This window comes from Aphidius gifuensis, linkage group LG4, assembly GCF_014905175.1.
Source record: "Aphidius gifuensis isolate YNYX2018 linkage group LG4, ASM1490517v1, whole genome shotgun sequence".
Taxonomy (NCBI): Eukaryota; Metazoa; Arthropoda; class Insecta; order Hymenoptera; family Braconidae; genus Aphidius; species Aphidius gifuensis.
The window spans coordinates 8,053,396-8,068,932 of NC_057791.1; the positions used below are offsets into that span (position 1 = coordinate 8,053,396).

At 33.0% G+C, this 15,537-nt stretch overlaps 1 non-coding gene across 1 annotated transcript; it reads right to left on the reverse strand.

Moving 5' to 3' along the window:
- Positions 1 to 10,358: 10,358 nt before the first annotated feature.
- Positions 10,359 to 10,429, reverse strand: Trnas-gga. Its single transcript has one exon. It is a non-coding gene; the product is annotated as a tRNA-Ser (tRNA).
- Between the last annotated feature and the right edge of the window lie 5,108 nt (positions 10,430 to 15,537).

Below are 15,537 nucleotides of genomic sequence, written 5' to 3' on the forward strand. Positions count from 1 at the left end.
TTAATGTTGCCAATGAATTATATTTCAAGGAAATAATTCCTTAGTCACATTAATTCCTTAGCTACATCTTTTCCTTAGCTACTGCTTTTCCTTGGACATTTGTATTTTTAAAAAATAAATTTACATGTATTTTAAAATAATAAATTTACATGTATTTTATTAATAAAATAAATAAAAAATGTCCAAGGAAAAGCAGTAGCTAAGGAAAAGATGTAGCTAAGGAATTAATGTGACTAAGGAATTAATGCTGCCAATGAATTATATTTCAAAGAAATAATTCCTTAGTCATATTAATTCCTTAGCTACATCTTTTCCTTAGCTACTGCTTTTCCTTGGACATTTGTATTTTTAAAAAAAAATTTACATGTCTTTTATTTATAAAATAAATAAAAAATGTCCAAGGAAAAGCAGTAGCTAAGGAAAAGATGTAGCTAAGGAATTAATGTTGCCAATGAATTATATTTCAAAGAAATAATTCCTTAGTCACATTAATTCCTTAGCTACATCTTTTCCTTAGCTACTGCTTTTCCTTGGACATTTGTATTTTTAAAAAAAAATTTACATGTATTTTATTTATAAAATAAATAAAAAATGTCCAAGGAAAAGCAGTAGCTAAGGAAAAGATGTAGCTAAGGAATCAATGTGACTAATAAATTATTTCCTTGAAATATAATTCATTGGCAACATTAATTCCTTAGTCACATTAATTTTTTTAGCTACATCTTTTCCTTAGCTACTGCTTTTCCTTGGACATTTGTATTTTTAAAAAATAAATTTACATGTATTTTATTCATAAAATAAATAAAAAATGTCCAAGGAAAAGCAGTAGCTAAGGAAAAGAGGTAGCTAAGGAATTAATATGACTAAGGAATTATTTCTTTGAAATATAATTCATTGGCAACATTAATTCCTTAGTCACATTAATTCCTTAGCTACATCTTTTCCTTAGCTACTGCTTTTCCTTGGCTACTGCTTTTTCTTGGACATTTTCATTTATTTTATTTAAATTACATACATAATATTTATGAAATAAATATTTTATTTCATATATGTATCACTTTAATTCTCTTCACATTCATTCTTGTCTCGATTTATTTATTTCAATAATTAACAAATCTTTTTTCTTTCATTTTTCGAAGGTCATTATTAATAAGGACGAAAATTTTTTTCTTCCACAATAACGCGCGATGGCTTAGGGGATAACGCAATAAATTAGGTATGGTCGTAGGTTCGAATCCCGGTCGGGACAGTAAAAAACAAAAAAAAAAAAGACTGGGAAACATCTATATATATATATATATATAAGTTCTGTCAAAACAAATCATCCCGTCAAATGTAAAAAACTTTTTTTTTTAATAACTGAAATGCATTTTTATTTTAACGGTGTACCCCCAAATTTCATATTTCGTAGGGATCGATAAAAGTTGAATTTATTTGTACTTGACATCATATTATTTTTTTACAGACCACCCCGTAAAAGTAGAAAGTTCTTCCTGAAAAAATAAAAGCGAGCACATTTTTTTAATCGGTGTACCCCGTAAAAATTATTGTGTTTCGTACGTATATATAAAATCCGAATTTCAATATTCGTGCGTAAACTTATCTTTGTAACCCACGACAAAAAACAAACTATCTCGTACAAATTACGGTGTTGTCGTCTTGGCCCAGTTTTGAGTGGCTACCCCGTAATTATAAAAAAATTTTAACTGAAAAATAACAAAAAAATTCTCTCAGTGTGCAAGTTTCGTGGACACCAAGAAAGTTTGAGTAGAACTCAAAAAAAATAAAGAAAACGGTCTTTCTCTAAATTCCTACTGTTTAACAAATAGTTTTAGTTATTGCTATCAAAACGAATTCAGTTTCGGTTTTTCCGACGGTATCCAAGAATTTCTAATGCTACTAAATTGAAGCGGTATCTTCACAGTAAAAAATAGTTGGTAAAATTAACAAATTCAGTTTGTTAATTTAGGTCCCACAACAAAACGTTTGTTAATTTAACAAACATTTTATTTGTTAAATTAGGTCTACTAATAACTGTTTGTTAATTTTACAAATTTTTGTTTGTAAAATGAAATTTATAAACAGCTGTTTGTTAATTTCACAAATACTTTTTGTTAAATTTTTTTTTTTTTGTACAAGCAAAAAAATAAATGTCTATTCATTTATATAATATTTTTTGATACGTAAATTTTATTATTTTTTCAAATATTCTACTTGTTTTTACATTAAATCTTCATTTATATATGCTTCGAGCCAATAAATTTAACACAAAAAAATTTGTAAAATTAACAACCGGAGTTTGTAAAAACATTTTACAAATTTTTTGTTTGTAAAATTAACAAACAGAGTTTGTAAAATTAACAAACAGAGTTTGTAAAATTAACAAACGGAGTTTGTAAGAATATTTTACAAATTTTTTGTTTGTAAAATTAACAAATAAAATTTGTCAAAAGATTTTACAAATTTTTTTTTGTTAAATTAACAAACAAAAATTTGACAAACGACTAAAGTCTACAAATTACAAACGAATTACCAACTTTTTTTTACTGTGTTGTTGTTCAGGCTACTGGTTCAAGGTAATCAATCATTTCTAAGGTTTCGCGAAACCGGATAAGATTGTCCAAATTTTCAATGTTAATAAAATACAGAACGACCGTCTTTCCAGTCAACGCGTTTTTCGTCGGAGAATTTCCTTATATTCCGGATTTATGTGATAGTCCTTATGATTTGATTCGTCCAATTAATTATCAAAACTATATCAAATTACAGTGTGGAAGAATGCCCTTATTCTAAGTTTGAAAGATTAATTTTGTAATTTCCGGTATAGGCTGCAAGTCCTCAAAACCACCGATCTACGAATAAAAAAATTTCGTAGTATGGTGGTTTTGATGACGTTTTGAAATTACGTCGTTAATTCCGTTTTGATTAAAGTATGGTTTGAGATTAGCAGAGAGGTTCTATGAAAATTCCAAACCTCCATGTTCCATGGTCGTAATACCTTTTTCACATTTCAATTTATGAAAATTATAACCGGTAAAATAAAAAGTCCTCAAAACCACCAAATGTCCTCGAAACCACCATTGTATATATAAAGTAGTCCTCGAAACCACCACTTGTATATTATTAAAAATATATCCCAGGTAGGAAGTGACGACGGGCACAAGCCTGGGACAAGCCTGATTACCCGGCTCTCGGGCCTGTGTCAGGCCTGTGACACAAGCCTGTGTCAAGTCTGGAATGTTCACGATGTATTTACTGGTGTCGGACTAGTGTATCAGGCTTGGCACAGGCTTGTGTTCCCAGGCTTGACACAGTCTTGTGTTCCCAGGCTTGACACAGTCTTGTGTTCCCAGGCTTGACACAGTCTTGTGTTCCCAGGCTTGACACCGGCTTGCAAAAAAAATTATAAAAAAATATAAATAAACAATTATTATTAATTTATTAATTTGACATTATTATTTTTTACGCGATACAATTTGAATTAACGATGATTATATGAACGAAAATAAACGGCGTAACGAGGGATCGATCCTAGGTCTCTCACGTGGAACTCCAATGCTCTATCAAGTCGACCACGGGGGATTCATGAAAGAGTCAGTCAAAATTTTTTATATGAATAAATTTATTCGAGAGTCAATACACAGTCCTTGTAAAAGCCTGGCACGATAGTCAAATTCTAATAATTTTTATTTAAAATGTCTATTTACAATTTATAGATCTAATTAATTAATTTTTTTTTTTTAATTGAATATATGCACAAGTCAAGTCCCGTGTGAGGCTTGGTAAAACTGGCTTGACACAAGGCTCGTGTGAGGCCGGGGAAAACAAAAAAAACAGGCTTGACACCAGCTTGGACTATTGGGGCCTGTGTGAGGCCGGTTGAAAATAACGGGGACAGTCTTGTGTCAAGCCTGTGTTAACAAGGCCCGTGTGAGGCCGGGGAAAACAAAAAACACAGGCTTGACACCGGCTTGAATTATTGAGGCCTGTGTGAGGCCGGTTGAAAACAACGGGGACAGTCTTGTGTCAAGCCTGTGTTAACAAGGCTCGTGTGAGGCCGGGGAAAACAAAAAACACAGGCTTGACACCGGCTTGAATTATTGAGGCCTGTGTGAGGCCGGTTAAAGACAACGGGGACAGTCTTGTGTCAAGCCTGTGTTAACAAGGCTCGTGTGAGGCCGGGGAAAACAAAAAACACAGGCTTGACACCGGCTTGAATTATTGAGGCCTGTGTGAGGCCGGTTAAAGACAACGGGGACAGTCTTGTGTCAAGCCTGTGTTAACGAGGTTCGTGTAAGACCGGAGATAACAATGGGCACAAGCTTGTGTCAAGCCTGTGCTCCCCAGGCCCGATACACGACCCTCGCACAAGCCTGGCACAGTTGTTCAAGCCCGAGAACTCCTACCTGGGATATTTTTGAACATGCCGGCAAGTTAACAAGATTTTACGCTGCCAGTCTTGAGCCTGGATAAAATGTGAAGGGTATATATATAGGGCATTCCATGTCAACTCACAGTTTTTTCCCTCGCCCTCACAGATTTGAAAACGAATATTTTTTTTGGGTTAGTCATCGACTTAGATGTACCTCTGATTTTTTTTTATTTTTACCATCACTAACCGCCGAGCCAGAATCATAAAACACCTCCTTCACAAGAGTAAACTCGATTTCGCCATTTTTTAAAAATCTGATTTTTTTACTGTATGTAGTAGAGCACAAGATTAGCTTAATTTCCAAATTTTATCATGGGATAACAATGGGTTCATTATAAAAAATTTTTTGTCCGATGACAAAATCACTAGAATCAGACAAGATCATATGCCCAAACAACAGGTTTTTTTTTTTGTTTCTTATAGGAAATTTCCTCACGGTTACGGGAAAAAAACGAAAAAAATTGCCACGCATGCGCAAAGTGGTTAAAAATCAAGTTTAATTATCGAAAAAACGGCTATTTATCGGTTATATATCGTACAGCTATTATAATAACGATTGATTATAAAATTCAATAATAGTGATCGATAAAACTCGTCAAAGAAAAAAAAATGTCATAATTCATTTTTGTTCGTTCTAAAAAAATATATATGCATTTTTTGCATTACTTGGCCGGTTTTTGCTAGCAACGAACAAATCATCAATTTTTATCCAGCTAGTATTCTTGCGGAAATAACTGGCAAAATAACTAATTTTATACGTAGAACCACAAATGTCAATTTTTAAAGCAAGACTTTGATTAAGCAATTATCATTTTTATTCGACCATTTGAATTTATTGATGTAGACTGACTTAAAACTATGATATCATTAATTTTGAGGAATTCAATCTTTCTTAGAATTTTCGTTGATCTAAAACAATCGACACATGTACCAACCCCTTCGTGCACGGAAAAAAATTTACATTTTTTTTTAATAGAATAGCATAGCAATTTTTGCGTTGTGTTACAGTAAGCTGGTACCATAAGAGCATCATATTAAAAATCGAGATGGAACATAGCAATTTTCATTGAAGAACGCCACCTATACTGGCCATGCGAGCTTCCACGGTGTAACATAGTAATTTTTAAAATGGTCAAACGCAAAATTTGCTTTGTTTATAAACGCTCAAAAAAAATATTATAAATAAATATTTTTCTTTGTTTTTTTTTTTTACAATAAATACGTAGACTTAAAAAATCGGCCAGGCTCAGGATTTGAACTCTGTACCTTTCGAGTACAAACCCTACTCGGCATCCGTTGCGCCACGATAACGCACGTGAAAATAAAAATTTATTTGTTTTACATCAACAATCGGAAAATAAGCAAAGTCACGCTTGCGCAGTCGACTAAAAAGTGGGGGCAGTTGACATTTCTGAGTCCGTCATCAATTTTGCTATGCCCCATCGTAATTTTAAATATGTTGCTTTGTATTTGTTAGTGACACCTACAGGAATTCTAAGAAAGTTATTAAAATTACTACCTACATTGTAAATTTTCAGAGGATCATTTTAATTTTTTTCACAACAACAGAGTAAGTTTTATAAATATACAAAGCAAAAAAAAAAAAAATATTTTTTGCTATGCTACATTGTAATTTTGAGGCTGGATTATTTTAAATTTTAAATTTAGTTTCTGTAAAAATTTCTTTATGCGTTGTAATTTTTTCATCGGGAAATAGCAAAAAAAAAAACATGAGAAATTGCTATGCTACATTTTAATTTTTCAAGACTAGTATTGTTTTTTTTCGTTAAAATGATATTAAATATTTCAATAGTCAAAAGATAGTTCTTTGGTAATGTGGCAGCATAGTAAAATTTGGTGAAAATTTTTCTCCGTGTGGCACAATGATAGTGGTTGATCAATAAGTTCTTGTAAAGTGAATGCGTTATTTTCATTTGGTATTAAAAGATTTATCATAAATTCGTTTGACAAGGAAACATTTACATATGAACACGATTCACATTTTTCTAAATACTTTTGTTCGCAGCTCAAATGTTCGGTCAAAACATGATATACATACAATTGTACAATGCCAATAAAAAATGAATAACACCCTAGAGCTGTGAAGTCGTAGAGAACGAGCGGAGACTCGATTCGTCAGTGAGCGAGAAAACTTACCGGTGAGGGCACCCATTTATAGTGCCGCCAGTGATGCCACGATAAGGGCTATATCGTCTCGTATCGTATCGTCATGTGGTCATATCGCCTCCATATCGTATCGTATTGTCTCCATTTCGTATCGTATCGTCATATCGACGATATTGTAAAAAAAAAATTCAGTTTCTGGGGTATTTTTTCAAAATTTTATATATTTTTTGAAGTGAAACTTCTTTAGAATAGGTAGTTAAAAAAAAAAAACAAAATATGGGTGCAACGAAAGTAACGCAATGATGGTAGTCAATTATAATTAATTAATTGATTTATTTATATATTTATCTTTTGTTTTTTTCTATTAACTGTTTATTTCCTTGGCTACGATAGATTGAATTATCTCATTGAACATCAGACAAATATACAGGTGAGCAATACTTTTCTTTTACTGTACATTATTTTAATCACATTTAACGAAAGATAAATTGAAACCATCAAAAAAAAATTAATCAATAAGTTAAATATGATGAAAAAACAATGTACACAAGCACAAGAATATATACTGGACAATTTCCATCACCAATATTTTTAGTGATGGATTTGGTATTAGCAATAACAAAAAAACTAAATGCTTTACATCAAAAATATCGTGCAGCATTAGAAAAATATATAAGCTGGTTATTATCTATCAGATCCATATTGATTGCCAAGATTACGTGAATCGATTAAAAAACTTATAGGTTCATTCCGTGATCTGAGTTTACCACTTCTTGAGCTACAAAAAGTTATATCAACAATACCAATATCAGTTGAAAAAAAATACGTAAATTATTAACACTTTATAAAAGAAAGTGTTCACAAAATAAAGATAAGCTAATATTACGTAGTAGTAGACGTGTTACATGTGCTGAATTACAAAAACGACAATTTCAAAAATTCTTTACATTTCGGCAAGGAAATGGTTTTATTGAGGATAAAATATATCGTCATTTAGAACCCGGCTGTCCATTTCAACCCAAATTAAATCGTATGAAAGCATATGATCTTGAGGCATTACTAACGTCAAATCAAAAAATGCATCTATATCTTGGACAAGCTAGTTTTGATTATTTAGATAATTTAGATAATAAAGATGCACGTTTATTACTTAAAGCAATAGATGAATCAGAAAGCACGTGGAAATATATTAACAATGTATCATCAAGTTGCTGCACTCAAAAAAAATTCTGGCGAATGCCACTATACTTCAGGTTGCCACAACTATACAAAGTTACGCTGCACGGAAGTTCGGTCACAGCAACCGAACTCCCTACTAGTAACTGAATTAAGCTATATCAATCAGAGATGAACGATCGTATTATCATATTTTTAATTGAAGTTATGTTTTTGACAGGTGCTTTATTAAGAAAAGAAAATATATTAATTTCTACTTTTTGATAAAATCATCTTGTTATTTTTCCAGTTTCTATTTTACTGAAACATTTTCCTCAACATTATCTATGAAAAATAATTATTTATAATTAATATTTGATCTCAAAAATACAATCAATAAGACGTCCAACGTTATATGCGCATGCGTGTATAAAAAGTCGCACACGCATACACACATAGCAGCTGACGCTCCGAGTTTGTACGCCGTATGCTTGCCAGCTTCCCTACTCTCTATATGTAATTCTCCCCTCTTTATCCACTTGTGACAGATCGTGTGGCATAGCGTGTGACCAAGCGAGTGATGGAGTGTGTGATGCTCAACGGCCTAGCGGGGCCTCAAATTTTGTTGCTACCCTCCGTAAAGAAGTTTCACTTAAAAAAAAATGTTCATACTCCAAACTCTGCCATTTTGAACTGTACTGAATTTTTTTTTTTTTTTTTGTGTTCGTTTTCCTGAACGCTACAAATTTTCTAAGTATTATTTTCAAATTTGAGTCAGATTCTTTGAGAAAAACCTATCACCAGATAAAATCGGGCCGAAAAAAAAAGATTTTATCGAAAAATTTTTAAATAAAAAGTGTTAGTTATATTTTTTTCCCTATTTTTATACATACGAAGTTATAAAAAGTTTACCCACTGACGCGTAGGTGATACTGGACATTCAACTCTTACTGGGGAGCGGGGAAAGTTAAATTCTGCAGTAGTAGTTAGGCAGGACTTTTTGGAAGAAAGATACTGCTTTGAAAAAAAATACAGGGTAAATTATCTAGAACGGGCGGAGTGGGTTAATGAACCAGAACCGTCCTCGGGATATCTCATTAGGTTTACACATGCATCTAAGACTAAGGAAGGATCTTGGCAGGAACCTGGCTCCAAGGATTGACCAAGGGCACTAATTTTGGTCTGGGTGAAATTTGAATAGTCTTTCAAGCAAAAGTGTTCGCATTGTTAGTATGTGCAGAGATGAACTTAGAACGTGGCTATAGAAGCAAGATAATCTGTATCCGCTCCAATATTCAGGCAGCACTGCTGGCGGTTGATCAACCAGCAGACAAATCAGCCATGGTAAGAGAATGTCGGGGGAAACTAGAAACACTGCCCAGGTAGGAAGTCTGGGGGACAAGCCTGGGACAAGCCTGTTTGTCGAGCTCTGAAGCGTGTCAAGCCTGAGTGAGCCCTAGAATGTTTACTAAGTTTTTGCTGGTGTCAGGCTTGTTTTCCAGGCTTGTTTCCCAGGCCTGGCACAAGCCTGTGTCTCAGGCTTGACACAGGCTTGCAAAGAAAATTAAAAAATAATATAACTAAACTATTATTGTTAGTTTATATTAATAACATTATTTATTTTTCTATTTAAACGATTCGAATAAACGACATTAATTGAACGAAAACGAATCGGGGTGACGTGGGATCGATCCGGGGTCTTCCACGTGGGAGTCTAACGCGCTATCAAGTCAACCGTCGGGGTATTGATGTATGATGATGTGAAACTTTTTTATATGAATAAACTCAATACACAGTCCTCGCAAAAGCCTGACACAATAGTCAAACCCTGAAACTTCTTTTTAAAATTTATACAACTAATTACTATTTTTTTTTTTCTTATTAAATATATGCACAAGACAAGTCTCGTGTCAAGCTTGGTGAAACGATGGGCACCAGCTTGACAGAAGGCTGTGTTTCAAGGCTCGTGTAAGACCAGGTAAAATCAAAAAACACAAGACTGAGTTACTAAGGCCCGTGTAAAACCAGGTAAAATCAACGGGGACAAGCTTGTTTCAAGCCTGTGAAACCGAGGCTCGTGTAAAACCGGGTAAAATAAAAAAATACAGGCTTGATACAAGACTGAGTTACCGAGGCTCGTGTGAGGGAGCGTAAAATAAAAAAATACAGGCTTGACACAAGGCTGAGTTACCGAGGCTCGTGTGAGGGAGGGTAAAATCAAAAAATACAGGCTTTACACAAGACTGAGTTACCAAGGTCCGTGTGAGGCCGGGTAAAAGCAAAAAATACAGGCCTTACACAAGACTGAGTTACCAAGGCCCGTGTAAGACCGGGTGAAATCAACGGCGACAAGCTTGTATCAAGCCTGTGCTACTGAGGCTCGTGTGCGACCGGGTAAAAACAAAAAATACAGGCTTGACACAAGACTGAGTTACCAAGGCTCGTGTAAAGCCGGGTAAAAACAACGGGCCCAGGCCTGAGACAAGCCTTGGCTACCAAGGCTTGATACACAGGCCTTGCACAAGCCTAACACGGTCTTCAAGCCTGAGAATTCCTACCTGGGTGGCATCGCGAAACAAGGTGAACCTGTTATGGGTACCAGGGCACTCTGAAAAAAACCAGAAACTTAGAAAAAATAACGAAGTTCTCCCGCCGGGGATCGAACCCGGGTCTTTTGCTTTCCGGGCAAACGCCTTGACCACTAGACCACAGGGCTTCTTACTTTTTTTAAGTTTCATCAAATTAACTCCGACGTCCTTCTATGCGTCAATTCATTTTTTGAAAAATCTATGGTAATGAGACGGTTAATGAACTGGCACGTGGGGTATCAGCAATGAGACTTTATGAATTGGGACCGTTAAAGGGGTAGCGGATTGCTTTGTGAAGTCTGAAATTCGACAAAGGGTACATTGGAAACTGTGGAAAGAGTATCCCATTTGTTAACTGGTTATCAATTTTTTTTATAATAATTTTCTACTTTTCCATTTATTCTTTTTTCCTCTATCATATCTTTTTTATTCATTTGAATATTGACATTTTGAAATATGAAATATAAATTTTTTTGAAGTGAAACTTCTTTTTGGAGGGTATGTGGAAAAAAAATTCTTCACGAAAATCGGGGACGGAAGTAGTGTAACGGATACTGAAACATAAGAAACTGTAACGGAAACTGAAACACAAGAAACTGTAACAGAAACTGAAACGGTAGCATAGGTAACGCAACATGAAACACAGTATACATAAAGTATAGGTAACGCAGCATGAAACACAGTATACATGTAGGATAGGTAACGCAACATGAAACAAAGTATACATGTAGAATAGGTAACGCAACATGAAACACAGTATAGTATAGTTTGAGAGTAAGAAAAAAGAAATAGGCATGTACATAACTGAAAAAAAAAAAAAATATCGCTTTATAGTATTGGTCTCATGGCTGTCATAGCCGGCACCATAGCATTATCATTGTCGAAATTTTACCCAGGTAGGAAGTGACGACGGGGACAAGCCTGGGACAAGCCTGTTTGTGGGGCTCTGAGGCTCGTGTCAAGCTTCACTACCCGGCTTGTGTCGAGCCTGGGTGAGCCCTGGAATGTTCACTAAGTTTTTGCCGGTGTCAGGCTTGTATTCCAGGCTTGTTTTCCAAGCCTGGCACAAGCCTGTGTCTCAGGCTTGACACAGGCTTGCAAAATAAACTAAAAAATAATATGAATAAACTATTATTGTCAGTTTATGTTTATAACATTGTTTTTTTTTTTATTTAAACAATTTGAATAAACGACATTAATTAAACGAAAACAAATGGAGGTGGCGTGGGATCGATCCGGGGTCTCTCACGTAGAAGTCGAACGCGCTATCAAGTCAACCGTCGGGGTATTGATGTAGGATGATGTGAAACTTTTTTATATGAATAAACTCTACTGAGACTCAATACACAGTCCTCGCAAAAGCCTGACACAATAGTCAAAGCCTGATAATTTCTCTTTTTTTTTTTTTTTTTTTTTTTTTTTCAAAAAATGAATTGACGCATAGAAGGACGTCGGAGTTAACTTGATGAAACTTAGAAAAGATAAGAAGCCCTGTGGTCTAGTGGTCAAGGCGTTTGCCCGGAAAGCAAAAGACCCGGGTTCGATTCCCGGCGGGGGAACTTCGTTATTTTTTCTAAGTTTCTGGTTTTTTTCAAAAAATGAATTGACGCATAGAAGGACGTCGGAGTTAACTTGATGAAACTTAGAAAAGATAAGAAGCCCTGTGGTCTAGAGGTCAAGGCGTGACACAAGACTGACACGGTCGTCCAGCCCGAGAATTCCTACCTGGGTAGTATATTAGTTGTTGTGTTTATATTTTTTGTAAGCTTTTATTATCAAATTTTTGTTTTAAATATTTTTGAATAGTTAACTACGGAATATTATAAGATCTTGTTAATTGATTCAAAGTGTTTAGTTTTATTTTGGTTAATCAAAAGTGTTGCCCATTCTGTTGAGGTAAGCTTTGAACAGTGACAGTGAAAAAAAATCAACATTTGTTGTGAGTATTGATAAATAATAAAATATAATAAAATGTATGTATACATATAATACATATAATCAAGAGGCACGGTCGTGCCTCGAGTCAAGTATGAAAAAGAAATATATATGTGTTGATGAGAATATGTGTGAGATGAGATTAATTACTATTACCGTGCCTTATTATACATCAAATATTTTGTCACCTTCCGTCTCAAATCTTTTAAAAAATTTAATTAAAATATGTTAGAGTTGAATGAGGATGTTGAGTTATACTTGACGTTGTAATTACGTCTGAACTATTGAAAAAAAAAAATTTTAAACTTGACCCCACCTGGTTTTTCCCAAATAAAATTTCAGTATTCAAGACATATATTTTACATCAGGTGGGGTCAAGTTTAAAAACTTTTTTTTTCAATAGTTCAGACTTAATTACAACGTCAAAAATATATTTCTTTCTTGTCTTTCTGGTATTACATCTTAATTGATATACACACAATTAGTGACAATTTCAAATACTTGACACTTTTTTTGTGAAAAAAACTTGTTTTTTTTTTCTTTGAGTATAATAATTTATGTTAATATTTAATCATTTAATTTATAAGTATAAGCACATGTACGTATACTTTTGTACATACTTGCACATATGTCTGTACCTATATTTCCACATATATATATATGTATAATAATATATTATATGTATATGTTGATAATATAAATATAATAATCAATTGAATAATTGAAAAATTACATACATGAGTCCATGAATGTATTTGTATGTATCCATTTATGTATAAATACCTGTACACATTTATATTATTATGTGTACATATATATTATATTATTATATTATTTTTATAATATAATAATATCTAATAATATCTAAATTTATAAGTACAAGTACACACATAAAAAAATTACAATACATTATGAATAATACAATAAAAAATATTAATCTTTTTTAATCTCTTTTTAGAATTGTTTAATATGAACGCAGGACGTTCTAAAGAGACGGAAAAATTGTCTCTATCATCACAAATCCCTGATGAATCTAAAATGGATGATGATCCCAACAAATTGAATGTTGATCAAAATAATAAAAAAGGAAATGGTAATGTTAATACTTATTCTTTCTTTAAAACTAATGTTCGTCATAGGTATGCTTAAAAAAACAAAACCCAATCTAAATCTATTTTATTTGTCGAGGCTCAAGTTTGCTATCCGGATGTAACTAGTCAAGAACAATATAAAAATCAATAAAAGAAACTTATAGCGGAGTCGTAACCGCAATCACTCCAAAAGAAGTTTCTCTTCTCCCGCGCGTACTCGCAACACGCATATTTTCGATGTGTAAACATCTTTAGGCGTGGGTTGGGTATGGAGTAAAAGGAAAAAAATTGAGTTTACCATAGACGTCAGATCCGGTAAATCAGATCTGCGCAGGACTCCATTTTCTGTCAGTCTACATTGCGCCATGCAGCGCCATGGTAATCGGTCGGTAACCGTTACCATCAGGCGTTCTGTAGTATAGATGAATTTAAATGCGAGTATTTATATATTTATTTATTTATTGTTATATATATACCGTTGTATATATTAATATACAAGTATTTTGTTTGTATTTATTGGTTATGCTTGCATTTGTTAGGCGAAGTAAAGGTCATATTGTACATATATATGTATACATGCATATGCAAGTATTTTTCATTTACATTAATTTACAAGATTAATATTGTAAGATTAGTATATTAATATACTATTGTTTATATAAAATAATATTTCCTAAACTTAAAACAGAATATTGAATTATTTTACAATAATGACTAATTTCATGTTTTATTTAAACCAAAAAGTACCCTTTTTTAATAAGTATAATATATTACGTATAAAAAAACACAGTGATATTCAAAGTTTCATATTATGAGGATCTAACTATGTATTATATTCCATCTGTCGATACTTATTGATTTTCAATTATTCAAATTCGTTTAACATACTAAATGCGAAATAGTGTTTGAAGAATATAATTTGGGAACTGAATTATCGAGGTGCTGTAATGTATAGGTACACGGCGTATAAAAGTGAAGACGTATTAATATAAAAAAAAATCAAAAAATATTAATAAAACAAATACAAATCTATTATATCGACACTTTCAGAGGATAATATTATATTCCAGACAACATGTTTTTTTATTCAGTTTTTATAAAACATTTTCTTACGATTACGGGTAAAATACGGAAGAAATTCCTACACTTGCGCAAAGTCGTTAAAAATGGAGTTGAAGTATGTAAAGAAACGGTTATTTATCGGTTATATATCAAATCGTTATTAAAATAACGATTAATTATAAAATTTATTAATATCGATCAATAAAGCTCGTCAAGAAGAAAAAAAGGTTTCGATAAAAATTTAGATAATAATTTATAAATTTCAATATATATATATATATATATATATTTTTGCAAATATAATAATGGCAGTCGATAAAACTCTTCGAGTAAAAAAGAAAGTCAAAAGAAAAATTTCGATATATTAAATTTTTTTTTTTAATTTTTAATCTGCGACATTTTTAACTGAGCCACTAGATTTTTTACTCAGCCGCTAGACTTTTTACATAGTCTCCGTTATAGCCAAATATATACTTATCGCTTTATTTTCCCCTTAGCTACATTTTTTCCTGAGCCGTTTAATCTTTTACTTAGTCTTAATTATAGCCAAATACACAATAGCTTTATAATTCTACCGGCTTAATTTTTTCCTCAGCTACATCTTCTCCTTAGCTAGATTTTTTCCTTAGCTAGATTTTTTACTTAGCTACATTTTTTACTTAGCCACTTAATCTTTTTTTTAGTCTCAATTATAACTAAACACACAATATTCACATAATTTTACCAGCTTAAGAGAGGTCGCACCATCTTCAACCGTAGAGAGGTTTTAACATTTTTAGATCTAAATCCTATTCCTGATAAACTACTTTGGAGGTACTCAGTTTTTGATCATCATCATTAAGCATTGCGAGTGCGTTCAGAAAACTTACCTCAAGCTCGTTAAAGCCAGAAGTTACAATAGATCAGAAGTAAATTCTATGGACTCCATACTTTCTCCTGCTTGACTACATATAACCGTCTGTGCGCACAGCCCATGCAACTCTCCGGATGGAGTGTAAAAGTAGGGGATAGCATATCAGGGTAGACATGTAGATTATTCGTTTATGTACTAAGTCATTACTGACATCAAGGCCAGACGATGTCATACCGAGACCATTCACAAACCAGTGGTATTAATTAGCGGTCTTAGTCAATCAATCCTACAAGA